At 38.1% G+C, this 9,608-nt stretch overlaps 1 pseudogene; it reads left to right on the top strand.

Moving 5' to 3' along the window:
- The first annotated feature begins 3,128 nt into the window (after positions 1-3,128).
- Positions 3,129-8,853, top strand: LOC141787538 (major histocompatibility complex class I-related protein 1-like; annotated as a pseudogene).
- Positions 8,854-9,608: the final 755 nt, after the last annotated feature.

Genomic DNA, 9,608 nt, shown 5'->3' with positions numbered 1-9,608 from the left:
CATTCACTTCATTATTGATAATGTTTCAAGCTCCAGGCTTTTCTCTTTCTCATCAAGCCAAACTCCAGAGCCCTCGGGCTGCAGCAGTGTCAGAATGAAAGGCGCGCTGAAGCGAGTGAGCATGCATTCATGATCTGTTTTTAGCACAATGTCTCAAACAAAAGGAAGTGCATATTCTCTTAAAACAAGTTTCCACCGCCTGGAGTTCCCATCAAAGGAAGTGGACAGGCTGAACACTCGCAGTTTTGCATTGCTACTCAAAGGTAATGTTTGACTGCCACCTAGTGTGAGAGGTTGATAAACAAATCTGCAAAGCCACAAGACTTGTAGAGTGAAGCAAAAGCAGTTTTTGGCATTCATAGAATTCATTTTTAAGTATGAGTCTTCGTAAATTTGATCTTTTACAACATCCTTACCAAGAATGACAGGAGGATGGATTCAGAAAATGCTGTTTAACTTGCTCATATTGTTTCAAGAAATCAATCTGTCTGGTTGTGAAAAGGATAAATATTAAATCCTTACAATTTAAACAAAATCAAAAAGGAATATTGTAAGTTTGTTCATTTAATGGATTTTCTACAGGGTGCCAATGGCAACAAAAGAAAAGCCTTTTTGCTAGTATTATATTTTGTGCATACAAATGAATAACCTGTGAGGTTTGGTGATCTATGTGGACAGATTCAAAATAAATGAGGGTGGATTGGATTTGAAATTCTTAGAAAGTTTGAAAATCTAGTCTCTTGGAGAACAAATTTATATGCTGATTCATCTACAAATGGAAGCCTGGGGTCACCAGATACCAAAATACAACCTTGTGCCGTCAGATTCAGCCGCGTTATAAAGAATGGGTTGTACTCCAACCTAAAGATTGAAAACTTATGAAACTCCATACAGACTGTACACATCTTACTTCATAAATGCTTTTATCATACACATGGGGATAGCAGAGTCTCAAGACCCTGCTCCCCCTCCCCATTACTCTTGCACCTAAAGCAGTTGCACTGATAAATGCATGTTCAGCTTTGGGACTCACTTTCCCAAGTAAGAAAAGTTTATCTTTATCAGCACTGGGGGCATTTAATAGTTGAAGATGTAGATGTTTTTGTAGGGAGGAAGGAGGCTTTTATTATTCTCCAAGGATTCTCATTTTTCTCTCACAGAGAGATGATGGTCTATGACTATGACTGATGAAAAATTATGCCACCCTCTAGAGGCCCCTTTGGGCACAGTATGCAAACTTAGAGATGGATATTTAGGGTGTCCTCTACCTTACTTTCACTGAATTGCTGTAATGCCTCCTATGCTTCATTCATCATGTACAGCCACTGCAGTATTACTGCTGCCACAGGTTTATTGGCTGCAAATAATGATTCGGTAGATCTACCTTTAGAGCTCAAGGAAGTTCCCTCCTGTGGGTTTTTGTTGTTGTTTTTGTTTGTTTCAAATCTCGCAACCCCTCAAGTAATGGGAGACATGGAAGTAGGATGAAGAAATTGTTGATGAAAGAGGACATATGGCACACTGCGAATGCAGAATGAATGATGGCAAACTATCAAGGGGTACTCTGTTATCTCCTAAAAAATACAACAAAACTATGTAAAGCAACACCCGAAATATGGTCAGCTGTAAACAAAAAATTCAAATTAAAGATATGCTACATTGAAAATGTAAATTGTGTTAAATATGAATATGGATGTTTCTAATGTTGTTAGGTAGTTGTAGAAATGTGTAATTACATAAAAGGTTAAATTTGAAAAAAATGTCAAGTGCTAAAAGAAAAAAGCTGATAAAGATAAGGAATTAGTGGTTTTTTGAAACATATAGTCCAAAGTTGAAACCTTGATAAACTTTCAACATGTTTAAAAGTAGCCTAATTGAGCACTGAATTTGAATGTTTGCTTGGACACAGTCGTGTGTGTGTGTGTGTGTGTGTGTGTGTGTGTGTGTGTGTGTGTGTGTGTGTGTGTGTGTGTGTGTGTGTGTGTGTGTGTGTGTGTGTGTGTACTAGGCGTCGCCCTGTTGGCTGTGGCTGCCTTTTGCAGCAGCTCTCTCTTCTTTGTCCGTTTCTTGTAAATTTTTCGTCTCTTTTTCATAATCTTTGTATTTGGAGTGGGTCATTACTTTGTATGGCTCATTTGTTGGTCATGGACACCAAAGTTTTTGTGTCTTCAGTGATATTTTTTACTACTTTTTCTCCTGTGTTTGTCTGGAGATCCTACATGTAACCATGGCCGCATTGATTACATGTGAACTCATCTGGTAGCATCCAGTAGCATGTCAATGCTAACTGGTGCAAGGCCTGATGTCTTCCAACAAGGTGAGGAGAAGGAGGTGAGCACAACGTGCTGGTTCTCAGGTGTGAGCTATGAAGTGACAACATGCCATAGTTATTGAGAACGTAAAATCTATCCAATAAGATGGACGAGCTAGCCGTGCTAATCCAGCAACAGAGAGAATACCAGAAGGCAGAGTAGCGCCATGCTATTCACAGACATGGCTAACGGAGCAAACATCACACACCAACGCCACATTGGAAGAGCTTCACCTGCTGTGAGCAGACAGGATACAGGAGTCAGAGACTGAACAGACTGCTGAAGAAGCTCAGTCCTGGACCCTGTGGAGGTGGAGGCTGGCTGAACTGGAGAATGATGGACAAGCTGTTATCATCTATTTTCTTATGGACCTTTTTGCACTTTCTGTACACTTTCTTACTTAAGTTTTCTTGATTGCTGCTGTGACTTCAATTTTGTTGTACTTGTTACAATGACAATAAAGTTCTGTTCTATTCTATTCTATTCTATTCTATTCTATATTAATATTGTATGTACATATTTCTGCCAAGAAGTAGTAAGAACCGTCAGAGTAAATTGATATTACCATTACCAAAGTAAAATACACTTTATGGCGGAGTGCAGACAATCTTTCTTTTGCTAATTCAACTTCTATTGTTTTTAAAGGATATCTGACCTTGATTTGTTTTTATATAATTTTAACTTCAAACTTGGAATGCTGACTTTTCCCAGTGGCCCTAATCGTCTTCAGTATGCTAAAGATTTCAATATAATAACCGGAAATGGGAAATGGTTTTATTTTGAAATTGTGTATCTCTGAACTGACGCAGGGGCAGTAATCACTCGGATCGGGTGTAGTGTGTGCGGGCTGTTGTCCCCGTTGACTCTCGGGATACAAGAGAATTTAGAGAAAGACATGAAGACCTCAGTGCTATGGTTGACTTTACTGTGTCACTGTGCGTTTTCAGGTGAGATCAGAGTGTACATAGTTTTTCCACAAACTGAAAGCAGCTTTGAAGAGACAAACATTAATGCCATACCTGTAACATAGCGGAAACTAGTATAAAGTTTCAGTCCTAACAACTTTCACTTTCATTCTTCTAAACTGTAGTATATCCTTTTTGGTAGACCAGCCTTAGATTTTAGTGTGGTTCTGTTTGGTTGGTTGGTTTATTTTTATTTTTTCTGCTTAATTTCTTAAGATATTTTGCGTATAATAAATTTGGTAAACAGCATACAAAGTTATCACTCGAACACAATCTGCGACACGTGTGACAGAAAGACTAACAAAAAGAAACGTGGTAAATGAGAAGCACCTGATACATCTATCTTTATGTTCATATCATCAATACATTTTAGTTTTATAAATATATGTAGCTACTTTAAGAAAATGTAAGATTTTAGAAGCTGAAGCCACAAGTCAATGATTGTATATAGAATTATGTAAAATGAGATTTTTCTTTACAAATAGTACAAAAAGAACAGGCAGCATTCTCTCACAATATTAGCATAAAAAAATCCCTAGCAATCACCTGAACACCGCAGGTAATGGTATGACAGGCTACACTTTACTGGTCCAAAACTACTTGGCTAAGCCGTGAAAAGTCATTGTTCTTCACTGTGGGACATTAACTTAATAATTTGCTGTGTATCCTACTCTGAGTTTCAGGATGCTATTCTATATTAATATTGAAAATATCCACTTTGTTTTACAGTTAAACACTCCCTGAAGTACTTCTATATTGCATCAGATGGAGTCCAAGGCTTCCCAGAATTCATTGCAGCTGCAGTGGTGGATGAAACCATTGTGGCTTACTGTGACACAGAGTTGCATGTCAAACAGGACTGGATGAAGAAAATGTTTGAAGATGATCCTCAGCACCGAGAGCTCTACTCTTATGAATGTCTGGTGAATCAGCGTTCCACCTTCAGCGTAACTATCGGCACCTTGAAGCAGCGCTTCAACCAAAGTGGAGGTATATATGCATGTCAGCTCTTGAAGCACTGATGTACTGTTATTTACTACATGGGCTGAACATAAAGACTGAATTACATACTGTGGAGAAGTTAATTTGTTTTAGTAGTTGAGTTAAAAGTGAAGCTAATTTATTAGACAGCTTCAGTGCACACAGAGAGAAAAATTGAAACCCTTGTCTCTTTTAATTGTGATGATAATGGCTAACAGTGAAGAGGAACCCCAAAGTCAGTATCTCATAAGATAAGAATATTACAGAAGACCAAAAGATTTTTTTTTTCATAAAGAACTGTGGGCCCTATGAAAAGTTTGATCAATAAAATGCACTTACTACTTGGTTGGGGCCTCTTTTGCATAAATTGATCGCAGTGTGGCATAAAGACAGTTAGCCTGTAGCACTGCTAAGGGAAGCCCTGGTTGATTTTGTAGTGGCCCAAGCTATTCTGTGTTACTGGATCTGGTTACTTTCCTCTTACTCTTGACAGCACCACATGGACTTTATGGGTTCAGGTCTGGAGAGTTTTCTGGACAACCAAGCACTATACCATCATGGTCATTTAACCACAAATCCATTGCTCTTGGTAATGTGGGCATGTGCGAAGTCCTGCTAAACAAAAAATTAAAAAAAAGAAATTAAAAAAAGAAGCTAAAAAATTGAACTACTGAAATAAAATAACTTTTCCATTTCATTATTTTTTATTGACATGCACTTGTAAATCCATGTGTAGCTCACATTTACATTTGTGTGCCAATAACATAAATAGCTGCTTGTTGGATATGTTGCCAGGCCTGTCAGTCTTTAACCCAATCTCATCCAAGATAAATACTTGGCTCATATCAAACAAACTGCTGGAATATATCAGTATACAGTATGGTACAATTAACTAAAAAGAAGAAAAAAAAAGTCTGCAATGTAAAAGTTTAATTCCCTGCTAGCGGCAGAGGATATCGTTCCACAGGAGCATCATCTGTCCAACTTTGTTGTCATCTTTGTCTCTCTCAGGTGAGCACATTGTACAGAGAGTGAGCGGCTGTGAGTGGGATGATGAAACTGGAGATATAAACGGTTTTAACCAGTACGGATATAATGGTGAAGATTTCATATCATTGGATGAGAAGACATTTACATGGACTACTCCAAAACAACAGCTTTTCACCACCAAACAGAAATGGGACGCTGATGAAGCTGAAGGCCATTTCAACAAGATTCACCTTACTCAGGTTTTCCCTGACATGCTGAAGAAGTACATTAACTATGGAAAGAGCACTCTGACGAGAACAGGTAGTCACATGGTTTTATTTACTATAAATTTGCTTACTTACTTACGTGTTATAATGAGTCCATATTTGGTCATAACCTAGACCCCAAACCAACTTTTCCATTAAGTACACAAATTAAAAACTAGATTTAGAATATCAGCGATAATTTTACATATTTGCAGTCAACCTGTTAACTGAGGGTGGATAAAGAAGTTAAGTGTGACCTTCTTAACTTTCAGCAGATCATCACTGGCACGATAGAAAGTGACTCCATGGTATAGTATAATTTCTGGTAGTTGTCCACAGAACAACCAGACATTTTTATGCTGCTTACGGTTTTAATTTAATGTTTAAAGAACCCTAACTCATCTGAATGGAGCTAGACGCTGCTTCCATTGCCAAATTTTATGTCGATGTTGGTTAAAGAGGGGTCTGTGTGACGAGTGACCGCAGGTGTGTTGTGCAGAATGCACACTGCACACCAGGTGGTGGATGTGACCAGACAAGGGTAGGATGCAGCAGCGTTGCTGATACTTTTTAGCTTTTGACAGACAGATTACATGCACAATAGGCAGGAGTGTCGTGCATTTGATTGTCTGACAGACCACCCACTTACATTTTCATCCAGTCTCGTCTTGCCAAAGTAAACTCACAAACATCTCCTCATGTTTTCATCATCAAAGAGCCATGTTTACTTCATCACCATCATAAAAAATAACACTGCTGAAGAGGCCAAGTATGTCACTCATTCAGTGAAACATCTTGATATCCTTTGTTTTTTTTGTATGTGTGTATCTCTGAGCGACCACTGCAATAAGGACTACAGCTCGTATAACTGGGGCGTGCACTCAAACCACTGGGCTAACAATGCCCTTCTTCATGTACTTTTAATGAAGCTGTACTACAGCCCTCATTCAAAGTAGAGCATAATCAACGAATATTACCATGTCAAGAGGAGCCCAAATATTTCATTATCTCAGCTATGTGTAAAACTTCTTTGTGGGAATATAAAGTAAACATGCTTGAAATGCTTTAAACTTACAGTTTGCAATGCTATTACCACTGTTTGCTTCACCTTTAAATAATCATTTGGGAGCAAACTCCACTTACAACAGGTCACTTTCTTTTACTCCTGCTTAAAAACTTGATCATGGGGCACAATTATGGCCTAGTAGGTTAGGTAGTACTCCATGATGAGGTTAGTCATCCAGCAGTTGGTCAAGGTTCAAATCCAACCAGTGGCCACTTTCTCACACATCACACTCTACTCTTGCCTTGTTTCCAGCTCTACCTGCTGTCCTGTCCTCTGTGAAACAGGCATAAAAAGCCAGAAAAACATAAAAGAAAAACAAAATACCAAATATTGCCTGCCTTTATTGAAAACTGGGATGTTTTCCCTCTTTCTTTCTCTCCAGACCTCCCTTCAGTGTCTTTCCTCCAAAAGTCTCCTTCCTCTCCAGTCACTTGCCATGCTACAGGTTTCTACCCTCAATGAGCCATGATGTTCTGGAGGAAAGATGGAGAGGAGCTTTATGAAGATGTTGAGCATGGAGATATTCTTCCAAACCACGAGGGATCCTTCCAGATGAGCGTTGACCTTTCCATTTCATCAGTCAAACCTGAGGACTGGGGGAGGTACGAATGTGTGTTTCAGCTTGCTGGTGTGAAGGAGGACATCATCACCAAACTCAACAAAGGTCTGATCAGAACCAACCAAAGTGAGTCCATATTCCTGTTGAACTGAGAACTTATTTCCAAGGTAATCAAACAGTATGAGCTCATTAAAGGGCGATGTTCAATGGTTGCTTTAGTCAGCCACTGTTGTTAAACCAAACAGCTGCTCTACCATTGACTCCTGTTAGATGTTGTTTGGTGGAATGAATGATCGAAGGTGAAGAAACAAGACATACTTGCATTTTAACTATTTATTTAATGAAAGAGGAATTGGCAATTCTTTTTATGAGCCCAACCCAGATGCTCAAATGCATGTTCCTTACAAATGTGGCACTTACCTACCAAACACAAATTGCCTCAATTTTTGTGCTAAAGTTAGATGTTAGTTGTCTCATTGTTTTCCTCCACAGGCCCTCCTCTTAATATGACCATGGTCATTATGATTGTCATCGCTGCTATTTTTGGTCTCATCGCCATCGTTGGATTTGCTTACAAGTGTCCGAGAGGTAAATAAAAAAAAACAAAAAACACAATTTTGAAATTTTCAAACTGAAATCATTTTACTTTTCTTAAATATTTTAAGCAACCACATGCACACACTTGTAAGACTGAAAAGAGAAGACTTGTCATCATAAGTAACAATAAGGGATGCCTTTTTCCATGTAATGGTTACAAAAGAGACACTGATTCTGATATTCTTATGTATAATTTTAACTTACTACAGTGGCTAAAATGTTCTTTATTGTGTTTTCAGCTACGCGTCCTCGATCCCGTGAGTAGAAATCTTTTACTCTGTATCAACAGATAAAACACAATTTTTATAAAGTTTAAAGGCCAATGGATAGACTTATCACAGTTTCTTTTAATCGCTTCTAATAACTATTTTGCAGCTCTAGAAACCAGCCCTGAGCTTCCTGAGAGTGAGAGACTGAGTGCAAACAGCTGACGGACGAACCCTGATCGAGTGTCTTTGTAAAAGTCTCACTCTGTGTTTTTTTTAGGTTGGGACATTATTTTTTCCTAACTCTCTGTCCAGAGTGTGCTCACCTCTCTCAGGGGAGAAATTTGAATGTGTGACCAGGTGGAGACAGAAATGATATCTAGTTATGTAAATAAAATAAATAGCATAAGGCTATTTGGTGTGTTAAATAAAAGAACAGGATATAAACCTGATGGATAAGCGAGGAAACTTTAAATTAATTCTGCTTTGATTTGGCACTATACAGAAGATAGAATTAATCTGACTCAGGGGAAACACAGCCTTTGTGTTTAGCTGTTGGTGTTTTTCTTTTCTAAAATGCAACTAGTCACACACTGTGCTCCTAACAGAAGCTGAATGGTTCAACAAGATGATGGATTCTTGAAAGCAGAGGGTCTACATTTAACTCAGTACATCATTAGGTTACAGAAACTTACAAGGTTTTGTGTCAGCACTGAGTACACTGTACTAGTATCAGTACCTTGGCTCAAATACTGAAGTTGAGTACTTTGTTCACCACTGATTAATACAGAGCCTCTAATGTTCCAGCTCTTAAGTTTTATTTATTTATTTTTTTTATTTATTCTTTTTTCTCTTTGATGAAAATGAGTAAATGTTATTGTAACAGGAATTACATTTTTTCTTTATGCTGATGTTCTTCCTTTTCAAATAAAGACCCCAGTTTCCAAAATTTGAAGAGTCCAAAGTCATCTCTGAGTAATGTTCCAGTAATATAAATACTGTATGACTTAAATGTCCAGCAGGCTTACTTTTTTGTCTGTATCCCTTTTTTGCCAACAGAGCTTATGGTGATATGAAAAACTCACTGTCATCTGGTATGGGTAAGAAATTTGACCTGAATGGAAAATATTCAGATCAGTCAGGTGCTTCATAAAATCTTGGGAAACAATTAACTAAGCACATGAAAACCACTGTGAAGTATGCAAAGCCATGAATTATTCATCAGGGTCATCCTAGCCGGAAAACGTCTCTTGAATGTCACTAATTAGCAGATTAAAATGATATCCATGCCTTGGTGTAAAATCAAAGGTGTTTTACTTTGGTGAATCAGTTTAAGATAATGAGGCAGAAGAGCGAAATCAAGCAGCAACCTCTTGTGATGAAAAATAGACCCAATGCGTGAGAACAACCCACTGCAAAACCCAGGAAAAAAACCACAAACATGAGGATTCACATGTCTGTATTTGCAGCAGAATTAAACATGTTTACAGCCAAGTTCAAAAACAGGGTTTCTATCTAAAAGCTCATTTCTCTATTCAAACAGACAGTGTGAGGGATGAATTTTAAATAACTTTTCTCTTGAATATTTATAAGTTAAGGCTCATGCATAAATTTTCACAGCTAGAAGCATGGCATGTTGACAGACAGATGAGTGCACTGTAGCTGTTTGTCAGGACGCCACCTCTCA

The sequence above is a fragment of the Halichoeres trimaculatus genome, unplaced genomic scaffold (assembly GCF_033239565.1).
Source record: "Halichoeres trimaculatus isolate MK-OKI-2021-1 unplaced genomic scaffold, fHalTri1.1 fHalTri1_scaffold_3, whole genome shotgun sequence".
Classification (NCBI taxonomy): Eukaryota; Metazoa; Chordata; class Actinopteri; order Labriformes; family Labridae; genus Halichoeres; species Halichoeres trimaculatus.
This window is presented reverse-complemented; position numbering and strand designations above follow the sequence as displayed.